The following is a 26944-nucleotide window of genomic DNA, read 5'->3' as shown; positions in this document are numbered from 1 at the left end:
CAACTAATACAAAACTGAAAAGCATGTTAATTCGACCTATAAGGAGACTAGGGTGAAGGGCTCCCTTGGAAGTGTCGGCCCCCCCCTGCATAGTCGGGGTTTCGCGCCATAGTAGTTACGCCCCTAGTGAGGACAGTTTGCGGAGTTATCAGAAAGGGAAGTCCGCCATTTTCTGAAATCTTGTCCTGCATTCAAGAAATTTAAACGTAGTACACTGTACGTTAAATCGACTACGTAGCTTCATATATGAAAATTGAATATTTAAATTTACAAGTTACATTCCTTTCTTTATGGTAAAGTTTTTATACCTGACTGGACTTTTTTCTTACTGGATTCTCTGTATTCATGGGGACTAAACAAGTGAATATGTTACGTGAATACTAATATTACCTCTTTCTTTTGTAAGTATAGAAGTTATCCTTGTGAGATAATAAACACTGCCTTTCTAAGACGAACTATGTGTAGGTATTACTCAGCGGATGCCTCTAAAAAAGAAAAGAAACAAACGTTACAGGAATTTGTTTTGCATGCATAATTTGCCATAACGTTCAATGACAAAATCACCCACATAAATTACTGATATTATGAAAACAATGTTGTTTCAGAAAATCATTTCTATTTTGAATGCTGTTGACCAGTGTTCTCCACTTTGCCAAACATGTTACTACATGCTTCTAGGGGGTTTAGTATCAAAATTAAACAAGAATTTTAGGAATAATCCAAAAAATGCATCAAACAATCGCTATCTTCGCCAATAATTAGTTTTTGGATAAGGGGCACATAAGTTTTGAACGGCCCCTAAATCGAGTTTTCGTAGTTTCTATGGAATAAGCACATCATATTGAGTTAACTGATAGTTTAGGTTTGTCTACACTATATGTACGAGGGTCATTCGGAAAGTAAAGAACGTTTTTGTATAAACACTTTAATAACTGATATACAAAGGCGAAATTTGTGTTACATACTATGTGATACTTAAGTTACTTTTCGACATAGTCGCCGTGTAAATTTAAACACTTGTCATACCGTGGTACAAGTTTTTCTATGCCTTCGGCATACACAGTTGCCGCCAAACTGTTGAACCAATCACTAACTGACAATTTCGTACAACAAAGTTCTTGAAATTTCAGGAAAGAATTCGTGCAGCCCATCAATAGTGAATCGCCTATCCTCTTGAATTTTCCGCTCAATTCTTCCTTTGAGTTCGTCAGTCACAACAGAAGGCCGGCCCGAGCGTTCCTCATCGTGCACATTCGTCCGTCCGTCATTAAACATAATGCACCACTTACAAACTGATGCTTCATTCATTACATTTCCATAGACCTCAGTGATTTGTCTATAAATTTCTATCGGACGCACTTTTCTTGCATTCAAAAATCTTAACACACTACGAACCTCACACTTGGCGGGATCAGTAATTCTATCGCACATTTTACAGTCGCACAGCGAAGCAATAACGGACCGTAGCGGATCGCAGCTGGTGCCAGACTGAGGCTAAAGTATGCCCAGGTCAATAACCCAGTGGCAGCGGGGGTGGGGGAACACGCGCACGCGCTAGCGCAAAACGTTCTTTACTTTCCGAATGACCCTCGTAGTTCTGGAGATATAATTCATACAAGAAAATTTTTGATTGAAATATATTGGATATTGGATCAGGGGCCACACAATTTTCGGACGGCCCCTAAATCGAATTTTTGTATTTTCTACTGAGTTTACGTATATTCTACCGTGACCCCAAGCACAGACAGTGAACCCAACGAGGAAACGGTAGGACGGCTAACCCCCAAACAAGAAATTGTAAATATAAATAGAGGGTACGGTGGCTTCGGTAGCGTTAACCTGGTTGGGGGACCCTGGTTCGATCCCCGACCTTTAAGTTTGCGATGAGCAACATCGTGTCTGTAGGTTTTCTCGGAGTATTCCCGTTTCCTCCCACTTTCTCATTCCACAAATTCTTCCATCATCATTCACGTGCTTTAATCGTGGGATGTTAAAGATTTCATTGCATTTCATTTCATGTAAATATAAATAATGCTCACCATTAAAAAAAAAAATAGTTATTCACTGTTCCCTTCCCGTACACACACACATACACTATCCACATCCTGGAGGAAACCCCTGGACGAGGGCATCGTGCTGATTTCGTTATAATTAGAGAGAAGACGTCAAATGATGGTAAAATAGTCAAAAGACAAACATACAAACAGGGCGAAGTAGAACAGCGTTAAATTATATCAACTGACAATCACTTTCACACAAGATGTATGTGGAGAACTGCCAAAGTATACATCCTATTAACTATATGCTCCGTTCTGTCTTCTGGTACCCAATATCGTTAAAAGATTCTTTCAGTACGTGAATGATTTACTAAGAAAACAAAGCTTGTGCTATATTCCATTAAGATAAAAAGTTTGTGTTAAGTTATTTTTCAATTATTTATTTATTTATTTTTTTGGGCAAATCTTTAATATGAGTAAACACTCAACTTATTTAACAGTTAACAGGTTAAGAAACCTAACCACTGCGAAATTAAAATAGCGCTAATTTTACAGTAATTATGCGATATCTTCAAATAGATAAAAGATAATCGAAATTTGGAACAAGAACGCGATAGACAATATTATTTTGCATGAGGTACCGTTATCACGATTCACCGTTTGCAGCCATTTTATATAAACGCGAAAACAAATGCCGATTTTCTAAATGGCTGGAAATCGAAAACAGATAAGTGAGTCGTGATAACTGTATCTCATGTAAAATAGGCTAATATTGTCTAGCGAGCTATTGTTCCATTTTTCGAATATATTTTATCTATTTGAAGATATCACATAATTACTGTAAAATTAGCGGTATTTTAATTTGGCCGTGATGGGTCCTCTTAAGATTCAGTGAAGATGATAGCGTATTTTCTTGGGGAGGGTAAGTGGAGGGGCAGAGCAAGTTTTGGGCGAAAGTAGCTACTCCTTTGTATACCGAAAAGGGTTTAGTTTAGTATTACTTGACCTACATTAGAAAAGAATATGTCTCGGGGGTTCGAGGGTACAGTCGTATCTATAAGGAGGGCGTTTGTTCCATTGTCCCTTCTTTGGCATTCCCGCTGTTGAGGTTTGACTAAAAATTAACGTTTAACACGTTATTTCCAGCAATTCCCAACTTATTTGGCCGGGGATCGAATCGGGGACCTCACGTACTACAAGTAAGCGCTCTACCACTGAGCCACCGTGCTCCCAGTATGTAAACCAATATTGAAACGGGAAGTACTAGTAAATTTCAACCATTTCCGGTTTTCGTACGACGTTGAGGGGTGGTTGTACCTAATACCTGTCGACAGACAGACGGACGGGCATAGATGTTGTAGAAGACTTATATACTTACACGTGGAATAGTTTGAAGTCTAATAATATGGAATATTAATAATTGGATTTATGTCTAATGACGGTAGTTTGATGTATGGCTAACTTGGGAGCTATTACACATACAGTTTCCAGAGGTTTCAACTTCGACAATGATCCTAAGAAGCTCATCAAAATATTCTGTTGGATACTGGCACTAGGATCAATTTTTAAATGTTTTGTCACCGGCATGAATCTTGAAGAAACAATGGCTTATGGTGCGTTCATTCACTACTTCTGATCCAAATGCACTGTCAGTGGCAGATCAAGCCCGGGGCCAAGGGGTCCTAGCACTCCAAGTTTTTTAAGTGACACATAATATGTAAGCTACTTTATTTTTATATTTTTGAAAGTTTATGGTAAGCTCATGATATAGACCTGCCTATCATAGATAGTCTGGGTTCTGGCTGCCACCTAGTTTTTACCTTAGAGATCCACCACTTTGCACTGTTAATATTTGTTATGGCTATATTTTCTGAATGTCCCAGTTTGTACTCATGAAGGGAAATTATCCTCAATTGTAGGTTCCCTATAGAGTGCACTTTTTCACGATTCTGTTCCGTCAACTTGTGATTGACTGCGTACCCCAAGCCTGTTTTCTGAACGTGCACGGAGCTACTAACGTTGGTACTACACATGCCCTTGATTCATCCATTGGTTGGCGTTACAGACAGTGTTGCCCACGTGATGAGACGAGACAGTTCTAATAGAAACGCATATATTTTTCGAGACGAGACTGCACGTTTAGAACACCTTCTCGAAAGGGGAAAAAAAAAAAACGCCACCAAGTCTTGTCTCGTGGGAAATGCCAATTGCAGAGGGTAGGGTTTTTCCAGCAGATATTAAAATTCGAACAGTTCAATCGTACCATCCCAATAATAGGGTAAATGTTGGTAATATCGTGCCGTAGTAGCGACCACAACAATATACCATGCACGGAGTTTTGGAATATGTACACGTTCCTTGTTGCCTAGAAGATACGTGGAAACGTAAGAGCTTGTAAACCTTCCAATTCCACGCACGGTAATGTATTGGTAGATGCTGATATAAAATTAGTAATATCACATTATTAACAAACCTTTGCCCTATACTCCCTTCAAGTAGCACAATCAATGTAATGGTATTCCTTTCATAGTGATGAATTCAGGGGGTAGCCCGGGGGGAATCTCCCCCCCCCCCGAAGAAAATTCATTCCCCCCCGGAGAAACTTCCAAAATTTCAGTCACAAAATGTAGAAATTACTTCACCCAATTATTTGCTTTTCTTTCCGTGCACGTGCAGACGAAATCCGATCTCTCAATATACATATAAACGACGCAGACCTATTGTATATAAATATTAAACAATTAACATCTAAGATGGAATACCAAAAACCTATATTTCTTAACGCTATAACCGAGTTTGGCAGAACATGAAATTTTCAACTGTTGAAGAAAGGTTTGTATTTTAGTAGGCACTATACTCTCGCCCTATATTATATATTAGTAGTGTAGGTAGCACTAGCACAGATTGAGATAGGAAAGGAAAGATAGGGCTTTGATCATTCCATATGATCTCTGATGTCAGCAGACTTCATTCAGTTCTTGAAAATGTACAATTCTTGCATTATTTGAAATAGAGCACCTAAATTCCATGTGTTTGACGATTGTTAAAGTAAACACACCTTTCTTTTAACTAAAAATAAGTGAGTTAAAGGTTGAGATTCAGAGGGATCAGGGAGGAACAGTTATCCCTCCTGGGTTAGAGATTTATGTAGAATTTATCAATATAATAGTAGTATATAAGTGAAAGATTGCTATTGAAGGTGACGAAGATCCTGCTCAGTGCCGTGCAATGGGGGAGGGGCAACGGCCCCGGGCGCCGAAGTAAGGGGCGCAAAATTCGGGAGGGAAAGGGAAAAGAAAAGAAGGAAAGAAAAAAGAGAGAAATGAAACACATATGCACATGTGGGCATGTGCACATATATAAAATGAAAGGAAAAAAGTAATAAAAAGTGCTCAAAATCAAGGAAAAGCAGGGTTTACTTTTTAAAATTTTCTCACCTTTTGCGGCTGGTCTGTCGACCTCACTCACACGTACGGGGCTACCGTCGTATACTCTCGCCCCAAGCGCTGATATTCCATGACACGGCACAAAGTCGTGGAAAATCCTACTGAAGACAGTCCTACTGAAGATTCCGTAAACTAAACTATTGATGTGTATGCAATGAAGAAACCAAGGCTAATATACTTGATTTAGAATCAGAAGTGTGAGAAAGAATGATAACTTTTTGTTAATATATTCGTATGTATGTTTGTTTTAGGGGAAAAAAATATTTGCGTTAATTTAAATCTTTTTGAAAACAAACATACGAATATCTTAACTACTGAACAGTAACTACTGAACATAGGAAATAATAACAAAAATAGCTACTGTAAATAGCAGTTAAAGTTTAGTCTAAAATATTTTTGCCAGTCTTTATTTAATGTTTTATATAAAATTAAACGATTGTTTTTTAAATTATAATCTCTCATTGAATATTTACCAGCAATTAGTCTCAATATTAGGTAACATGTGCATGTGAATGGAATTGTTAAATATGCTGCTTTCTTGCAAAAATACAGAAAAAACAACCCTCCCCCCCGAGGAGTTGACATTCCCCCCGGGTGAAAATGTCTGAATTCAACACTGCTTTCACGGAAAGAATGACACCTCACCAATGGCATTTCTGGTGTAATTACAAGTTTAAATCTTAATTTAACCCTTAACCTGGAGCAATCGGGTAGATATTACCCCAGCCTCTTCTATAATTTGTTGTAATGGGGACGCGGCAGAAGTCCTAAACGGCAGAAGTCCTAAAAGGCACAAGACCTAAACGGCATTAGACCTAAAATGCACAAGTCCTAAAAATTATTTCGCGGCACAAGTCCTAAATGGCAGAAGTCCTAAAAGGCACAAGTTCTAAAAATCATATCGCGGCACAAGTCCTAAACTGCACAAATCCTAAACTGCAGAAGCCCTAAAATTTAGGTCTAGTGCTCATATTTGTTAGGACTTCTGCCGTGTAGGACTTCTGGATGTCAACCATTGTAATTCAGATGTGATTGGAATATTAGTTTAATACTGCCTTTTCCCTCGAAGAAAACTGTTTTCTTATGCTTGTAACATTACGACAAAAACACAGATTTATTCAAAACTATTTTATACATAAAAATAACGTAGATTTTAGTACTGGATAGGAAATATCCCATAACTTATTTTAGTACTGGATAGGAAGCTAGCGTAGAAAATAAATGTCCCAAGTTACAGGATAACAACTTTCAGTATATGTTTCTGATAGCATTAGTCTCAGACTGTATATAGCTGTTTTAGTTCAAGGTTGCACGATCTACATAGAACATGCAACTTCCCGTTCAATTCTCTTCTCCCTGCAAATAAAGATGTTTTCATTTGTTATCATGCGAAAAGCCTTTTAAAAGAGAGTAATTACACTGCTAGTAGCCGAGTGGTTTTACAACGTCTTAATAAAATCAGCATCTAAATAACATTTAAATTAATTCATTTGTAACAGTAGTTTATGGTCAGTCAATATAAAACTCACCTTCTGCAGACAAGAGAATGTAACTTGTCAGTTGTTTATAAGAACTTACCAGACGACAAAAAAGTTACTGTTTTTTTTTTCTGTTGTTTTAATTTAAAACAAATTTAGAAAAAAAAAGTCTAACTGTAAGGTAAACAGTCACGCATTTCCTTAAAGCAACGATTAGAACGACTTGACATGCTGGCCTACTTTTTTGCAGTACACCATGCTGTGTCGAACCTTGGACAAAACAAAAGATACAGCCATTAATTCTTTTTTAAAAGAACTCCTTTTTTTTTTGCTTCTTTTTACATAGATTAAGATAATTATACTGTATATTCAAAAAACCACATCTGCTTAAATCTACTTGCATTGTCAGGCCGTATCTCCTGTATTTTTGCCTGCTAATGTTAAGTAATCATGAATTCGTACCCCACACACTTTTTTTTTTCATTTCATAGGTTAAAAGCATTAGATTAAAATGTGTTCTAGATATCTGTTTAAGATATACTTCACTAAATATTGTAATTTGCATTTAAATTCTCTTTATTACGGATTATTTCTTTATTTAAGTTTTCTTTTTTCAGAAATTATAGTATGGCCCAGTTTTTTTCAGAACTATTACTTAATAACATAACATTTAGGAATAATTTCAAGATATTTTTATTAAACGTTCTGACCTAAACTGCATATAATTATATAGTCCAAGTTACTTAGAACAAATCATCTCATTTAAATAAGAAGCTTAAAATGCCAAATAAATTTTTCTGTTATATCTGCTCAGTCCAATCAGGGGCGTCATTTGGGAAACAGCTCCTTCGAGGTGGACCATTTACCTTGACATCTTTTTTTTTTTTTTTCAAATGGCACTACGTCAGATTCTTACAAAGGCCAAACCAGTGGCCAGTTGGACAGTGGCCACCGACCGGTTACTATTTGGTACCAAAATGTTCACGATCCTCTTTAGGTATTGATCAACACCAATCATCTCTATGACTTACGGTTCCCGAGATATGGCTCCTAAAACCTCCCTAAATTGGAAATTCTTTTGGCTAATATCTCGGGAACGGTAAGAGTGACGCGAAAAATTCCATCACTTTCTCAGATAGTTTTTGATGCTCTATTGAATGGAGGACTCAAAATTGAAAAATTCGCGAAATATCATCTTTCTATGACTTACAGTTCCCGAGATATAGCTCGCTCCTTAAATCTCCCAATATTTTTGGCCTATATCTCGGGAACAGTAAGAGTGACGCGAAAAATTCAATCACTTTTTTCAGATAGTTTTTGATGCTCTATTGAATGGAGGGCTCAAAATTGGAAAATTCGCGAAATATCATCTTTCTATGACTTACAGTTCCCGAGATATAGCTCGCTCCTTAAATCTCCCAATATTTTTGGCCTATATCTCGGGAACAGTAAGAGTGACGCGAAAAATTCAACACTTTCTCAGATAGTTTTTGATGCTCTATTGAATGGAGGACTCAAAATTTTAAAAAATTGCAAACAACACACACACACACACACACACACACACACACACACACATATATATATATATATATATATATATATATATATATATATATATATATATATATATATATATATATATATATATATATATATATATATATATATATATATATATATATATATATATATATATATATATATATATATGGGTGTTTCAGATAAAACGTCCAGTGCTTATAAATCCGAAACGGCTGAGAATAAAAAGATGAAACAAAAACTGAGATAGAAACGATGATAAAGCATATCAAGTGTTGTTGTTGTGGTGACCCTCAGGAAACTCCGTGAAGGGGGCCCAGGTGTCAACTTCAAACTGATACAGGACTTTTTGCGGCCATTTTGAAAACGGTGCCCCAAATCGAAAATTGTTTCCTACAAAAGTTGTTTCGTATTTCAAGAACTATTGAATGAGGTATGATTCAATACATGTTCCCATTTGAAAATTTGAAGTTGGCCCCTGGGCCCCCTTGAAGGAGGGCCCTGTGGGTCACCACAACAACACCATGTGATGCGCCCTATGACATTTTCCTATCTCAGTTTTTGTTTCATCTTTTTATTCTCAGCCGTTTCGGATTTATAAGCACTGGACGTTTTATCTGAAACACCCTGTATATATATATATTGAACAATATAAGGTTCAATTCCAGGCTGTGCGAATTTATGGTATCGGTACTTTTTTTATTTTAGGGAGAGGGTTCTCTTGTTTTCACACTCTGATTTCATGTTGATATATATCGTGGACTTACGCCTTGTTGTGAGGGAAATGGGTGGAAAGAGGAGAATCCCGAGAAAACCCACAGACACAATGTTGTCAACCACGAAGTCGTACGTCTCGGCCTGGGGAACCCCTTGCATCAAACTGAGTGCTATACCACTGAAGGACCGTAGTTCTTAAGATTTTTCTTGAAGAAAAATAGTACAGCTTATAAATACTAAGTGCAGATCATCACCGTAGGTATTATGTTATTATTGGCAGGTCATTTGTCGCAATTGAGAAATTTTCATGCTGGACTGTCTTCCGCTAATCTCTTCGTCTTCAAGTACGATTTTTCTGTTTTGATACCGTTCTTCACTTGTAGTCTCCTTCGCGCCTCCCTCTTTTTCCTACCACCATACCCTCTAGCACGTGCCTCATGTTACAGTTCCTTCTTAGCCAATGTCTCAATAAGTTTCTCTTTCTCTTCTTAATAATATCGAAAATTGTTTTCTTTTCTTCCCACCATTTCTAACACCCTCTCATTCGTTTTCCGCTCGACCCAACTAATTCTTTCCATTCTTCTCCACTACCACATTTCGAAAGCTTCCAGTCGTGGGTATTTTAAAAATCATTTTTGCGTAATGTTTATGTTTCTGATTCATACAGTACAATACTGCACACGAAGGATTTTATGAGTCTTTTTCTCAACTCTAAGAGGAAAAAAAGTCTTACAAAATTAGGGGATTATTTTCTCCAAAATAGTTGTCTCTCCGCTATCCGAAGGGGAAACAGTTAGAATTTAACACTGAATACGTACACATTCATTTCAAAATAGTAGAGGGGGGCGCGGTGGCTCAGTGGTAGAGCGTTCACCTCCGTTACTTGGGGTCCCTAGTTCGATCCCAGCTCGCGCCGTATGGACCTTGTGGTGGACAAACACCGTGCTCGTGGGTTTTCTCGGGGTTCTTCCGTTTCCTCCCACATTCTTCATTCCACCATCAAATTCATTTCTCATAATTACCGTCTCCTTTAGCCTAACCGGCATAACCGTGGGACGTAAAACTCAGAGATTTCATTTCATTTTTTTCAAAATAGTAGAAAAAAAAAGAGTGAGGGAAATTACTATAGGATCATTCCTGAATTGCATCCTACATAGTTACAAAGTTATATTTATTCATTCTCTTATTGAGACAGGCATGCATGTTGAAATAAACTACATTATGTTGACTGGTGACAAAAGTCAAAACATTTTATGCTTTTGTTACCTGCTTCACGCTATGAGCACAATCGAATAGAATGCTCTGTGGAACTGGTTCGTAGTGGATCTGTTATCTTCTTTGTTACAGGAATGTGAATACTAATTATTGGCTTTCTTATCTCACTTGGCAACAAGTCACCATTCTATTGGTATATATACGTATATATATTCTATATATATTTGTTTACTTGTAGATTCTTTTGTATTCTTTCGTTTCTATTCTATTAATAGTTCGTTACATTGATCATGTTGTAATTACACAATACGCAGTTCATACTGGAAAAACTTCATATGCTTACTAATAGTATTTGCATAAAAACTATGCATGTGTTCCCGTTGGGACAAGACAAGTAGCCTGTGAGTTAATGGTATTTTGTTCCATATACGTACATTTGTATATAAATATATAAATAACAATTCTTGTCAGCAAAATAAACATTATCAATTAATATTAGCGACGAGAGAGAGATAATTTTTTATTTTTTGGCGGCAAGTCAAGTTTTCTGGAATTGTGTCCGAAACAGGGGCGTATCCAGTGGTGCTATTCAGTCGATTCGCACCGGTTCGTTAGAAGTGATCGCAAAACTGTTTGTTATACTCACACATAACAGTAAATTTAATCCAGTTATGTACACCCAGGAACAGTAAATTTTGCCCAGTTATACCCAAGAAGAGTAAATTTTATTTTAACTTTGTTTTTAGAAATCCTTACAACTACATGGTTAAATATTGATCTCTCAGAACAAGGCACTCTATAAGCGTTTAGGGAGCGCGGTGGCTCAGTAGTAGAGCATTCAACTCCGGTGCTTGGGGTCCCGGGTTCTATCCCAGCTCGCGCCGTGTGGACTTTGTGGTGGACAAACACCATGCTCGTGGGTTTTCTCGGGGTTCTCCCGTTTCCTCCCACTTTCTTCATTCCACCATTTCATTCATCCCTCACCATCATCGTCCCCTTTAGCCTAACCGGCATAACCGTGGGACGTAAAACTGAAAGATTTCATATCATTTTCTATAAGCGTTTATTTGATAATCTCAAATGATCAGATATCAAGAATGAGAAGTAGGATCATATGAGTGTAGTAGTGAGGATTATTTATATTTGAAACCTATACATACCATTATCAACATTTGTTGATTCATTGCTGGATTAAAGTCTTTTCAACAATTTTTGACAAACATCTGCTGTGGATAATATGTTTCCAACATATTCGCAGTGCTACCTAATTTCATCACACTACCTTATATTAGGATGTTGTGTAGATGTCTACTTCTCACTTGTGGTATCCAGTAAAAATTTGCTTTATTCTACCTTGTATGGTTTATTTCCGAAGAGAGTTATATCTATCTATCTACTGTCCATCTACTCTCTCTCTCTCTCTCTCTCTCTCTCTCTCTCTCTCTCTCTATATATATATATATATATATATATATATATATATATATATATATATATATATATAGATAGATATAGATATAGATATATAGATATATAGATATAGATATAGATTTAGATATATACGGAACTGGGTGTTAAAAAATTAGAACAACACCACTGAGCGTATCCACAGGGCATTCACCAGGTTGAGACACCTCCGATAACTTAGTAACTCTGTTTTTTTTTAATAACAAATAATACTAGCTGACCTCAGCACTGTCTACACAGAATGAACATGAATCCTCATACATTCTCATTCTACCATTTCCTCACACCTCCTCATTCTACCAATTGCTTTAATCATCGTCTCCCTTAGCCTAAAAGAACATAATCGTGGGACGTTAACTCAAAGATTTCATTTCATTTTTTCCGTGCAATTCCCTTTACAGACACAAGGGAAGGACTCACAAAGGGAGTAAATTGCTATAAACAAACATATAAACGTAGCATTTTAACATATAGATGTTGCGGCGAGTTTGTGCCAAATTTGATACTGATATCAGATGAAAATATTCCCCCCCTTCCCGTATAAATCCATATACGAACACGTCTCATTGCAGCTCTACAGTCCTTTGAAGTTGTCAGCATGCAATCGGTTTCGCCATCCAGATTAAAGTAAACGCCTGCAATGTCCGTCAACCCGCTATACATTGATTTTGTACTGGTTGCTTAACACAAGGATACCAACCTTAGCAATACCCTAGCGACAATGTTAGTCTTAGGGCTTAAAATGACTCCTAAAAATGCACCCTCCAGAATGTTTGTGAGGGTGAGGGTGTTACTTACAATTTCCACTCATCAATTGCGTTGCATGGTGGGATGAGAATGTGGGAGGAAACGTGGGTACCCGAATAAACCCACTACAAACTTACTTGTCCGTAGACCGAATCAGGAACCCCACACACAAGAGGTAAACGCTATACCATTCAGGGCCGTGCCGTGGGGAGAAGCGAGCGAGACAACGGCCCCGGGCGCCGAAGTAAGGGGGCGAAAAAATCGGGAGAAAAAGGGGCAAAAGAAAGGAAAAATTACTTGGAATATATGTATGGGGGCGCCGTCGTATATACTCTCGCCCCGGGTATTGATTTTCCACGGCACGGCCCTGATACCATTGAGCCACCGCACCCCCAATATGAAACTAGAAAAAGTGGAATATATTTTAACTTAGAATTCCCTTTAAACAAAAATTACTAACCAAGCTACTGATCCAGAATCGCATTCGCTGTTGAACTCAACATTTCCGCCTATTAGTCTTCCTTCTTAGTATAGTGGATAGCCATGTTTTGCCTTTGATGCATGTTGTCTCGGGTTTAATTCTCGGTGGGAGAGCACGAAAATTTTATATCACATTCATTTTCACTAATCATTCAGTTTCCTTTAGTATAAAGGACAAAAACGTGGGCCATTTTTCAATTTTTAGTATAAAGCGCTAAAAAAAAAAAAAAACATTTTTTACATTTCCACGTGTTGAAAATGTTTGGCGTATTTTGACTTTTAAGCAAAGTGTCCCTTGTATTTGTAATGAGAGATTATAATAAGATTTTCATCTTTCTAACTTGAGCGGCTAGTGATATTAGGGGAGCACTCATTGAGGAGTCCACCGTGTCAGGACCCAAGGGCGTCGATCCTGGGGTGCCGAGGGGGCCCGGGCCCTCCAAACCTCATGCGGGCCCCCCTATAGTATTTATGAGTATACAATATTTGGCATAATTTGAGTGGAATTTGTCTTAAAATCTTCATATATATACCTTCTGCATCTGAATGGCCCCCCGAATTTACAGAGAAATCGGCGCCCTTGTCAGGACCCCCCCCCAAAAAAAGCTTCCTAACTCAGAATACATTTGTACACTTTGTCAACAAAACTGCACTTGTTTAGCAGAGAAATGATTAAGGTTAGTGTAAAGAGACAAGTTTTGCCGATAGATGTCATTACAGTCTTCGTATTTCTCCCATGTATTTTTTTACCTTTCACGAAAATTTACAATTTCTTTTATAAATTTCAACATAGAGACTTCAAATTTTCAGAGAAGGAACTTCATAACCTATTAAAGGGAACAGTCCGTGCCGATTTTTTTAAAATATAGAATTTTCTTCATTGTTGAAACAGTTCCACTGTTAAAGGTTTGCATATCCATTTCAACAATGAAGAAAATTCTAAATAAAAAAAAATCGGCACGGATTATTGTCTTCGATAGATTATGAAGTTCCTTTTCTAAAAATTTTTTGAAGTTTGTAGGTTGAAATTTGTAAGAGAAATCGCGTTTTTTCGTGCAAGATAAAAAATACATGGGAGAGATACGAAGAATCTATCAGCAAAACTTGTCCCTTGAAACTAACCTTAATGTAGCATGACAATTTGATTTTACATTTCATCTGTACTCTTTCTCTTATAAAAATTATCTAGGTCTATCATTTTTTTTCGATCGTCTTTCCGGCTGCAGAATAATAACCGTTCAATACTACATTGATGTGGTGGCTTGCAGTTTTGGATCCCTCAAAATCTTGAACCGGGCCCATGTCCACGGGGTCTAGGGGGCCGAGCCCCCCTAAATTTCTACAGGCCCTCCTAAAATTTTTACGATAGGCTTGCAAATGAACTATAATATACTTGGATCGGTCCCCCCTTACATTTTTGGGCTGGCTGCCGGCCTGGCTTGAACCTCCCCCAACAAAAATTTCTGGGTGCGCGTCTGATTCAATATTTTCGCAGAAATTTTGAATTCCGCTCACCGTCACAAAAAAAAAAAAAAAAAAAAACTAACGAACCAAACAATAGCTACTAACAAATAACATGTATTGTATTGTTATTTCCCTGTATCACTAATTACTACAAAGGATGATGCATGTTTTTGTAATTACAACTAAGCAAAAGGTGGTATTAGCGAGTAGCAATCGAATTATGATGAGCAAAATATACAGAAGCCTGTAAACACGCAAGCACTTCGTGACTTTATGATCGTCTTTTGTCTGAACTGAAGCAAACACGAGTTAGCACAGACGTTAAAGTCGAAGCTCACGAACTGCAGTTGTTTTTATTTTGAAAAAAGCGTTGCACATATGATAAAAGGTAAGTAAGAAATCCTTTACGGTGATAATAAGGCGATCGTCTTTGTTAGGTGAAGCGTAATGACGTCAATTATTCACGTCACACGCATGTTTGTTTGCGCCACATGAGAAGGGGTAAATACAAACAAAACAAAGCTACTTTACTTTATTATGTTTGTTTAACGTTTGAAGCTTTTTGTCGTGTAACGCGGAATTGAGAATTAACTTTGATCGCATGCTTTGAGTACGTGACCCACAAAAGGTCATTGGCGGTATACGTTATGCAGTATGCCTTATGTATATTATTTATTAGTATGATTTGAACAGGGGCGGATTTAGGGAGGGGTGCAAAGGTGCACGTGCGCCCCCCCCCTTCGTTGTAAATATACACTACCTAAAGTGAGAAGCTAGCAATGAATTTTGCAAAATCAATGGTTTAAGTCAATTTTCTGAAGGTTGAAGGAAAAAAATTCATCGAGAGCAGACTCTTAACATTTTCAAAAGAATTCCTCACTCACATCACAGATGCCTAAAGGCATTTAAAAAACTCAAATTTAATTCAAATGTACTGGTAGTTGTTGGTGCACCCCCCATCACCGAATCCTGGATCCGACCCTGGATTTGAATGCTGTTTAACTTTTCATAAGCCTCGTCGCTAAGAGTACGCGTCAGTGTACGCGTCTTTGGCGTGGAAGGTCTAGATTCGCTTCCCGGCCGGAGCTCATGTAGTTCGGATTTCACGTTAAGTTGTAGTTCCACGACTCATATAGCTAGTGTCCCTACTGAAAATGAAACTCAACTCCGTCCGTTACTCGATGCAGCAACTGTTAAACGAATTTTTGATTTTTTTTCTCAATAGATAGGTGGAGCCACTATCTCGGCCGAGTTTGTTAATGGTAACAATTTGTTAAAATCTCAGGTAAAAGTGACTTTAAATTTGGCTATCCATATTCTGTTTAAAGCTGATAACATTCCCTAGCTTTTATGCAACCTGCACACTAGCAGAGATGTTGGTTGCCTATAATAAAAGGATATGTAGTCAATTCGTTATCGTTAATGGAGCCAATTCGTTAACATCTTCATGGGTAACGGCGATTTTAACGGTGGTTATCCATATTTTATGTTGATGATACCGTGGTCTAGGGATTAAAGCGTTGAACTCACGTCCGCGTGGTCCGGGGTTCAATTCCCGGCCAGTGCTTCCCAATTTTTGGCGTCCACCGAGAGTCGTGATGCAAATTGAGGAATCACGTGAAAAAAGATGCGATGGCCACTAGGTCTACAAAACTTCTGACACGATTGTTAGAGACAAGGCGACATAGCGCGCTGACCACGTTAGTCGCTAGGTTGGTCGTAGTTCATCCTGTCACTAACAGATGGCGTCGCTTTCACGCCCACAATGGGCTGTCACGCCAAGTGGTTTGGTATCCACATCACATTTTCTACGTTTGAAACAAAGATGTATAACTGTAGAATGCTATAAGTTTACAGATCGTGCCGTTAGATGGCAACCAAACATTCTGTACCTGTTGATATCTATCGAACGAATTGAAACTTCTAGAAATAGAACTAAATGTACTTTCCTCTTTACTATGTTTTAGCAGTGATATTTATTTGAAATTTACATACTCATCGTAGAGCTCCGATTAACATGATTGGCTGGCCTTTCTGTAGCCCTTCGTCTAGCAGCACAGACTGTAAACCCAATAATGAGAAACAGTATGCTTTAGTGATCACAGGGAGTCGTGAAGTTTGACCTAGTTCTACCAATTTCAGAATGAGAGGATGAGTCCCATTTGTCAACCCGCACTCACGAAATTTTGTCAGTGTTGTCTTTCCGTGAACATCTCCTGAGAGTGCAGTGTTGCCAGATTGTAGGTAAGTTTCGTTTTGTCGTTATTGGTACTGTTGTTATTTCATATTTTTGTTATTTACCGTTCAATTCGAATAATTATTAGTATTCATTATAGTTATTTAAGTGTTTTTTTTTACATGTTAATTTGCCATGTCCTCTAAGTTTGCAACGTCCTCTATCTTCTGTTGTTTCAATTTTTCTTAAGTGTGCGTTCGGAAGGCAGCTCCACGAATCGTACCGAATTCTTCCGATGCATCACACGTGTTGAGCTGAGGCTTCACGACTCGTGGCGGTCACTATAACCAACAACTAAGTTGGCCCTACGTTGTAATTGGCTTCTTGGCCGAGTATTTCCCAACCAACTCCATTGCCACGGAAGCCCTTACGAAAGAACAAATAACAATTAGGAGTGCAAGATTGAAACTGATGGATAAATGATGGCGAATTGTTGATTGGCCAACACACAATTTACATTGGGCCAAAGTATTTTTAAACTTTATTTTTACAATTACCAATTCCCAACTGTGGCTACCATTACCTAATGTAAGGTCTACCAAGTGTGCTATTAGATTCAGCGTCAAGTAGCAAACTCGCCTGATTTCTGTAAGCCTCCTGACTTCGGTCATTGTTGTACACACTAACCTGATTCATAGATTGGAATCGAACGTTAATTTTAACACCAAGACTATATGAAACGGGATAACTGTCTCTGAAAGAGTACTATTAAAATAAAAATCCAGCCAAGAACTCCTTCCCAGCGGTAAAGTGCGGAATTACGCACACAGAAAACGCATGCATTAGTCATTTAGCTATGGAGGGACAGTGGGAGTAATAAACCTCGGAGGGAGATTCCTCATGGCTAAGTGGTTAGCGTACGCGCCTTTGGACCCGGTTTGATTCTCGTCGGGAGCTGAGTTGGTTGGGATTCCACGTTAAACTGTAAGTCCACGTCTCATATAGCCTGCTGTTGAAAGGGACGCTAAACTCAAAATCATATCACATCACATCAAACCTCGGGGGGGGAAACCCAAGAAGTGGTGAGAATACTTAAAAAAAAATGCAGAAGGTCCCATTCTATCACAGATGACCATTTGCGGGTTTTAGTACCCAGGTGTCGCTCATGAGATTATTTGAGAGGGCAATGTTTCATAGCAAATTGCTACACTACAAGAGAACCAGAGAAAGGTGAATTTGGCCCAAATATAAATATGATGTAAAATGATAGAATTGAGTGTAAAAATCATAAACTTCGGGGTGGAGACGAGAATGCTAAATTCGAGGGCCTTCCGTTCAAGCCCTTTGAGGAGTGGGAGTGTTTTTGTTGATTTAATTTTATCGCCTCTTTCAGCATCGAGGTTATATGAGACTTGGACCTATAGCTTAACCTGGAATCCGAATCACATGAATTTCCGCCGGGAATCGAACCCAGGTCTTCCAAGCCAAAGGTGTGTACGCTAACCGCTTCTCGTGGGCAACACGAGTGATGAACAGTATTATAACAGAAAATTGCTACATGACAACGAGGACTTTAACTGAGAACGTTTGAACGGAAGCACCTCAATTTGATCCAAGTCTCCTGTAAATGATATTGATGACTACTATCTCTATATCCGAGTGTCCTGCCAATGATATTGATGACTACTATCTCTATATCCGAGTGCCTGCCAATGATATTGATGACTACTATCTCTATATCCGAGTGTCCTGCCAATGATTTTGATGACTAGTATCTCTATATCCGAGTGTCCTGCCAATGATATTGATGACTACTATCTCTATATCCGGATCTCCTGCCAATGATATTGATGACTACTATCTCTATATCCGGATCTCCTGTCAATGATATTGATGACTACTATCTCTATATCCGAGTGTCCTCCCAATGATATTGATGACTACTATCTCTATATCCGAGTGTCCTCCCAATGCTAGTAATGACTACTATCTCTATATCCGAGTGTCCTCCCAATGATATTGATGACTACTATCTCTATATCCGAGTGTCCTCCCAATGATATTAATGACTACTATTTCTATATCCGAGTGTCCTCCCAATGATATTGATGACTACTATCTCTATATCCGAGTGTCCTCCCAATGATATTAATGACTACTATCTCTATATCCGAGTGTCCTCCCAATGATATTGATGACTACTATCTCTATATCCGAGTGTCCTCCCAATGATATTAGTGACTACTATCTCTATATCCGAGTGTCCTCCCAATGATATTGATGACTACTATCTCTATATCCGAGTGTCCTCCCAATGATATTAATGACTATTATCTCTATATCCGAGTGTCCTCCCAATGATATTAACGACTATTATCTCTATATCCGAGTGTCCTGCCAATGATTTTGATGACTGCTATCTCTATATCCGAGCCTACTTCCAATGACATTGATTACTACTATCTCTATATCGAGTCTTCTTCCAATGATATTGATGACTACTATCTCTATATCCGAGTGTCCTGCCAATGATATTGATGACTACTATCTCTATATCCGGATCTCCTGCCAATGATATTGATGACTACTATCTCTATATCCGGATCTCCTGCCAATGATATTGATGACTACTATCTCTATATCAGAGTGTCCTCCCAATGATATTAATGACTACTATCTCTATATCCGAGTGTCCTCCCAATGCTAGTAATGACTACTATCTCTATATCCGGATCTCCTGCCAATGATATTGATGACTACTATCTCTATATCCGGATCTCCTGCCAATGATATTGATGACTACTATCTCTATATCCGGATCTCCTGCCAATGATATTGATGACTACTATCTCTATATCCGAGTGTCCTCCCAATGATATTAATGACTACTGTCTCTATATCCGAGTGTCCTCCCAATGATATTAATGACTACTATCTCTATATCCGAGTGTCCTCCCAATGATATTAATGACTACTATCTCTATATCCGAGTGTCCTCCCAATGATATTAATGACTACTATCTCTATATCCGAGTGTCCTCCCAATGATATTGATGACTACTATCTCTATATCCGAGTGTCCTCCCAATGATATTAATGACTACTATCTCTATATCCGAGTGTCCTCTTAATGATATTAATGACTACTATCTCTATATCCGAGTGTCCTCCCAATGATATTGATGACTACTATCTCTATATCCGAGTGTCCTCCCAATGATATTGATGACTACTATCTCTATATCCGAGTGTCCTCCCAATGATATTAATGACTGCTATCTCTATATCCGAGTGTCCTCCCAATGATATTGATGACTACTACCTCTATATCCGAGTGTCCTCCCAATGATATTAATGACTATTATCTCTATATCCGAGTGTCCTCCCAATGATATTAACGACTATTATCTCTATATCCGAGTGTCCTCCCAATGATATTAATGACTACTATCTCTATATCCGAGTGTCCTGCCAATGATTTTGATGACTGCTATCTCTATATCCGAGCCTACTTCCAATGACATTGATTACTACTATCTCTATATCGAGTCTTCTTCCAATGATATTGATGACTACTATCTCTATATCCGAGCCTCCTCTAAATGACATTGATGACTACTATCTCTATATCCGAGTGTCCTCCCAATGATATTGATGACTACTATCTCTATATCCGAGTGTCCTGCCAATGATATTGATAACTACTATCTCTATATCCGCATATCCTGCCAATGATATTCGCTTGGATTCCTGAAGCTAAACCTTAAATATTTAAATATAAATATGCTATGAAACTACGAGTGCTATCAGATACAAAACAAACTACGTCTTGAACCAAATTACCACACTATCGTGCAGTGCTCGACCAAATTATTGTTTGGTTTAAATAATAAACGGAGCGACAAGTCTTCTCTTGTGTGATGAAGTACATAACTTAGACGTTATGCTCTAGAAAGTTACGTAACAGGTAAGAAAAAGAACAGTAACGTGCTAACGTGTTACGTATACATTCTATAACATGGATGTTTTTGTTTCTTAATAATATTCACCTGGTTTGGTGTTAAATTCAATGAATAAACATAAATACTCCTTTTCTGTTACGAACGTTCTCCCTTATGGAATCGACGTTTTATGTTGGTTTTCATGACAAATTGGGTAAACCGTTTGAAACGAATTTTTTAAACATAGGAAATTAGGGATGCGCACGAGACAAGATTTGAGGTGTCTCGTCTCGAAAATATGCTGTAAAAGTGATGTCTCGACTCGAAAACTGTATGTTTCTCTATTGGAAGAGCCGTGTCTTGACTCGAATTTTGTCAGGAAAATCCTGTCTCGACTCGTCTCGTGTGCATCCCTATAGGAAATGGTATTTCTAATATTACGTCTCACATTTATACCCTTCAGGGTAAAGGAGACGGATGATTATTAAAAGTGAATGATTGGTGGAATGAAAATGTGGGAAAAAAGTTAAAGACTCAAGAAACCCCACGGACACGGTGTTTTCCATCAGAAACTCGCGTGGCCGAGAATCGAACCAAGGACCCCCAGTACCAGAAGTGAGCGCTCTACCAGTGAGCCATAATACTCTCTTTAGAGTAGTGTTTAAGTCGTGCCAGGTTTTTATTGTTTCGCTGGTATCGTACTAAGAAGAGAGAGGAGTTTATCTTTTTAAGAATTGAATATCAATGATTTAAAAAAATAAAATAAAATAAAAATAAATAAATAAATAAATAAATAAATAAAATCTTCCGGTTTTATGACGGCTAGATGATGAGAAATGAATGCTATGGTGGAATGAATAAAGAGAGGAAACGGGAGAATTGCAAGAAAACCCACAAACACGGTGTTTGTCCACCACAAAGCTCAATTGACGCGAACTGGGATCGAACCAGGGACCCCACACACTAGAGGTGAACGTTCTACCACTTAGCGACCGTGCCCCATGTGATTTCCTTAAGATAACAAGATGAAATTCGACAAATAAACTTCTCGCAAAATAATAAGCTTACGCGTTTTCGAAAAATCTTGCTTCTAAAGGATAGTTGGAGGTGTGCAATTAAGTGTATAAATACTTCACTTAAAATAAGTGAATATGCAATTCAGTGTGTTCGAAAATTTCGCTTCTAAATGAGATAATAGAGAGGGTGATGATCAGGGGCGGATCTAGAAGCTGAAAACTGGGGGAGGAGGCAGAACCCACACTATGATAGGTATGTCATGAATTTACTATAAACTTTGAAAAATATAAAAATGGTAGCTTATTATTTGTCACTCAAAAAACTGAAGGGGGGTCTACGCTCCTCGGCCTCGGGCTAGATTACTTCCCTTAGGACGATTGTGTGAGAGTTTACGTTAGTCCAGTGAAATCAAAATTGCATCAAGATCTTGAAAAACGGAATAACTTTGTATATAGCATTCAAATGTTTTCCATAACCTTAATTTTTCCGTGTAGAAAGAACTGGTATTCAGCTAGTGATAACGTACTGTATGTATACGTATATAAAACTACTAGCTAATATTTATAGGTTCGTATATCCAAGAAGATAGAGAGTGCTTTAGCTGCCTTTCAAGTTGGCTACGAGAAGAAACGATATGAGAAATAAAAGTTTTCTCTTATCCTGTCATAAATTTTGTAGAAATCTCATTTTGTATCGACTCACAAAAGAAGTTTTCTCGTCTCGTTTTGTAAATTTGTCCTGAGAAAAGTATGTGTCATGCGTAAAAACGTATGTTACATCTGTAAATCTTGTAGTTTTTGAAGTTAACGTAAACCCTACGTAATATCCTGCAGTAAATATAACTGAAATGTATACTTTATACGTACTTTCCGTATAAGTGTTCCGAATAAACGTATTTTCCCTGCGAACGAAAAAACTGTATATAGGCAGTAATGATATCACATACAGATGGACGTATATAACATATAACTGGCGTATGTAATATACGTATATGCATGTAATATGCGGAAGACTGTTAAATGTCAGATATCCTGCAGCGGTATGATGTAACACCTTAGCGAGAAAAGGGCAATACGTATGTAACATATGAATAACGTATGCTCCGTGCTGATTTCCGTAGTAAACATATGGATACCGTATATTTGTTCCATAAACCGCTGTCCGAATAACGGATTTTTTCTCAGTGTATGTACAAAATGTATGTCCTAATTTTTTTCTTCATGTCATCTAGAGGTTAACTGAATCCTTCCGGATCACGAGAGGTCCACGAAGAGTGTGGTATAAAAACTAACTAACTAACTCTATGGCCTATGGAACCCGGAGGTTCAATGCCGCGTTTACAAAAGCTCTCCACTGACTTCTATCCTTAGCTAACTGCATCCAGTTTCTACTTTGTATTCCAATCTCTGCGAGATCCATCTTAATATTGTCCTCCCATCTGCGCCTAGGTCTTCCTAATGGTCGTTTTCCGATTGGTCTTCCTGTCAAGACTTTGAAAACGTTTCTACTTTCTACCATTCTGGCTACATGACCCGCCCACCTAAGCCTCCTAGACTTCACGACCCTAACAATGTTGGGTAAACCATATAAATTATGTAGTTCCTCGTTATGAAGTTTCCGCCACTCCCCATTCCCGTTCATCTTGGGTCCGAATATTCTCCAGGATCTTATTCTCAAATACTTTCAGTCTATGTTCTTCCCTCAGAGTAAGTGACTATGTTTCGCAGCCATACAGAACAACAGGCATGATTACCGTTTTGTATATTTTAAGCTTCAAATTTCTCGACAGAATTCGCGACGACAAGAGATTTTGAACCGAATAGTAACACGAATTCCCCGCTTTTAGTCGACATTTAATTTCTCCGTGAATATGATTTTCCTCTGTTAATATTGATCCTAGGTATTTGAAACTATCCACTTTATCAAAAATATTATTTAATATTTTAACGCATCCATAGTTTGCTGTATTCCGGTCCCGACGCACTTCCATGTATTTAGTTTTCTCTGCATTTACTTCTAAACCCATGTCCCTGCAAGCGTTTAATAAGATCTCTGCATTTCTTTCTATTATTCTCTTTTCATCACCTATTAAATTTACGTCATCAGCATATGCTATAACCTGGTGAATACCGTTCAATTCTAGGCCCTGGTTGCTATCTTTGATTTTTCTTATAGCGTATTCCAGAACGAAGTTAAATAATAATGGAAATTAAATAGTTAAATAATAATAATAGTGGTATAACAACATTTTAATCATATTGATTATTGGAGTATATCGTGTAAGGACTTATGTGTCTTTAAACATTGATAAATACTATTCATTGTGTTCGTATAATCACTTCATCTATTTATAATTTTTGTACTATAAATCGTGTAGCACTAATACAGTATTTGAGATCTAAAAATTGTGGAAACTAGTGTTTGTTGTCCACGAGATTCGAGATACAGTGGAGTCTCGTTAATTCGAACTTGGATAATTCGAAATATTGGATAATTCGAACAGAAGTCCATTCCCCTTGAAAACTGTATTGAAAACAATAGTCAAAAATCGTGGATAAATCGAACTTTTGAACTTATGTTTTGGATAATTCGAAGTAAATACAGTTGGACAGATGTAAACAGAGAAATACAGTTTTAACATGTTTTCAGTTATCCAGATGCAGCCATAGGGAAGAGTAATACAAAAGATAAATAGAAAATCTATGTAATGATAAAGATGAAGGTGAGTTGGGGAAGAAGTAAAGATAGAGAACGTGTGCCAATCTCATCTTGTTTCAGAATTGGTTGAAAATTTAAGGTGAATTATTGATAAAGTCAACCAAATGTTATTAATATCGTATTCCACGCAATGCATGAAATCCAAGATTTATTGACCGTACAAAAACAATCAAATTTAAGCAAATGAGGTTTACAACTTCTTAAAAGTGAGAACAGAATATTCAAATTGTTACTGGTGTTTAATTGTTTGGGCTATTCAATGTATGTTGTAGTGTTGTACGTAAATATATTTTCCATTGTACACGTAGTTTGAATTACGTGGAGTCAATGTCGTTTGTTAGTTTGCGGTATTCGATCACGCAAATAATAACCTGCTATAAAGATAAAAATCTACACCATATGAATATGTTTCTGATGCACAGTACTTTGGTTTGTTTGTTGTTATATATGTGAAAATGAATGTTGTTGTATAATTCGAATTTTTGGATAATTCGAAGTTTTTTCGTGTCCCCTTGGACTTCGAATTAAAAAGAGTCCACTGTATTTCTCATTTAGAGAAAGAGACGAGAATTGTAACGTTTCTCGAATTAGAGAATGCACTTCTTGTCTTGTGGACTACACAGCTCAAAACATAAATTGAACATCATATTTATTCGACTTCACAGTCACAACATTATTTCAACATCACACCGCCAGTCGGATATCTCGTTTATTTGAACTCATATTATTTCGACATCACGCTCACCCAATCTCACGCTTATATCATTTCGATATCACGCTGACTCGACGTTACGCTCACATAACTAATCTGACATTATAGAACTCTATTCCATTCCGTACCTGATCAAGAAGATTCTGTCTGGTAAGCAATTAAGAGATAGCGAATTCCCGTCTAGAAAGTCAGAAGTATTGTTTGGAATCTGATGCACTGATCACGTATTACCCAAACCAATAACGTCTTGTAAGTTAGTAATTTCTTTACTGGCTGTAATATCAATGTTTTACTTATTTGACTATTTTTCAATATCCGAAGACATACCGGGGCTGTAGTGGCTCAGCGGTAGAGCGTTCACCTCTTGTATGCGGGGCCCCGGTATGTCGCTTCGCTTTAAGTGATCTGTGTCATAGACAAACACCGTATGAGTGGGTTATCTCGGGTTCCTCCCACTTTCTTCATTCTAACGTTTCATTCATTTCTCATTCATCACTGTCTCTTTTAGCCTACACGGCAAAACCGTGAAACGTAAAATTGAAAGATTTCATTTCATTTCATTGCTGAAGAGATACATTATGATACGTGACCTTAAATCTTCTATCTGGAATCTAAACTACATTAGAACTACTAACTAACTAACTAAGTCTATGACCTATGGAACTCAGATATTCAATGCCGCGTTCACAAAAACTCTCCATTGACTTCTGTCGTTAGCCAACTGGATTCAGTTTCTACTTATTCATTGGATTCAGTGTTCTTATTTCTGCGAGATCCATCTTAATATATTGTCCTCCCATCTGCGCCTCGGTCTTCCTAATGGTAGTTTTCCGATTAGATTTCCTTTCCTTTCCTTTCCTTTCCTTTCCTTTCCTTTCCTTTCCTTTCCTTTCCTTTCCTTTCCTTTCCTTTCCTTTCCTTTCCTTTCCTTTCCTTTCCTTTCCTTTCCTTAACTTTCCTTTCCTTTCCTTTCCTTTCATTTCCATTTCTTTCCTTTCCTTTCCTTTCCTTTCCTTTCCTTTCCTTTCCTTTCCTTTCCTTTTCTTTCCTTTCCTTTTCTTTCCTTTTTTCTTTTTCTTTTTTTTTGAAAGCGTTCCTACTTTCTTCCATTCTCGCTACATGACCTACCTACCTGAGCTTTCTAGACTCGGTGACCCTGATAATGTTTGGTAAACGGTATAAATTATGCAGTTCCTCGTTATGAAGTTTCCGCCAACCCCCATTCCCGTTCCTCTTGGGACAGAATATTCGTCACAGGATTTTATTCTCAAATACTTTCAGTCTGCGTTCTTTCCTCAGAGCAAGCGACTATGTTTCGCAACCATACAGCACAACAGGCATGATTATCGTTTTATACTGTATATGTTAAGCTTTAACACTAGAACTACCGGGACTTGATTTTGAAATCTATTCAATGATATCGGTTTCTTTGATTTATTTAATTATAATTCGATTACTAATCATGTACACTCATGTCCAAAATGATTGTCGCATATCTATAACTGTCTTCTTGTAAGAATGTAATTTGATCATGATTTTGCAGGGTACGTTTAATACTGATACTATGTGTTTAATCGGGACATGTATATTTGTGGTAAATTTCATAGGAAAAGAATTATAAATACGAAAATTAGAATGAGTAACACAAAGTGTTGGTAAATGAACAAGAAAGTTCTATTTTCGTTTTATTCTTTTTATTTACTCCTCTTTCGACATGAAATTTGCCACATATATGTCTTTGCCAATTATACACACAGTTACATCGTAAGAAATACCGGGTGAATTTGTTATCAAATTATACTACTACAACAACGTATTTATAGACAT

Source organism: Thermobia domestica, chromosome 14 (genome assembly GCF_964235325.1).
Source record: "Thermobia domestica chromosome 14, izTheDome1.hap1.1, whole genome shotgun sequence".
NCBI classification, from domain to species: Eukaryota; Metazoa; Arthropoda; class Insecta; order Zygentoma; family Lepismatidae; genus Thermobia; species Thermobia domestica.
Note: the sequence above shows the minus strand (reverse complement) of the source record.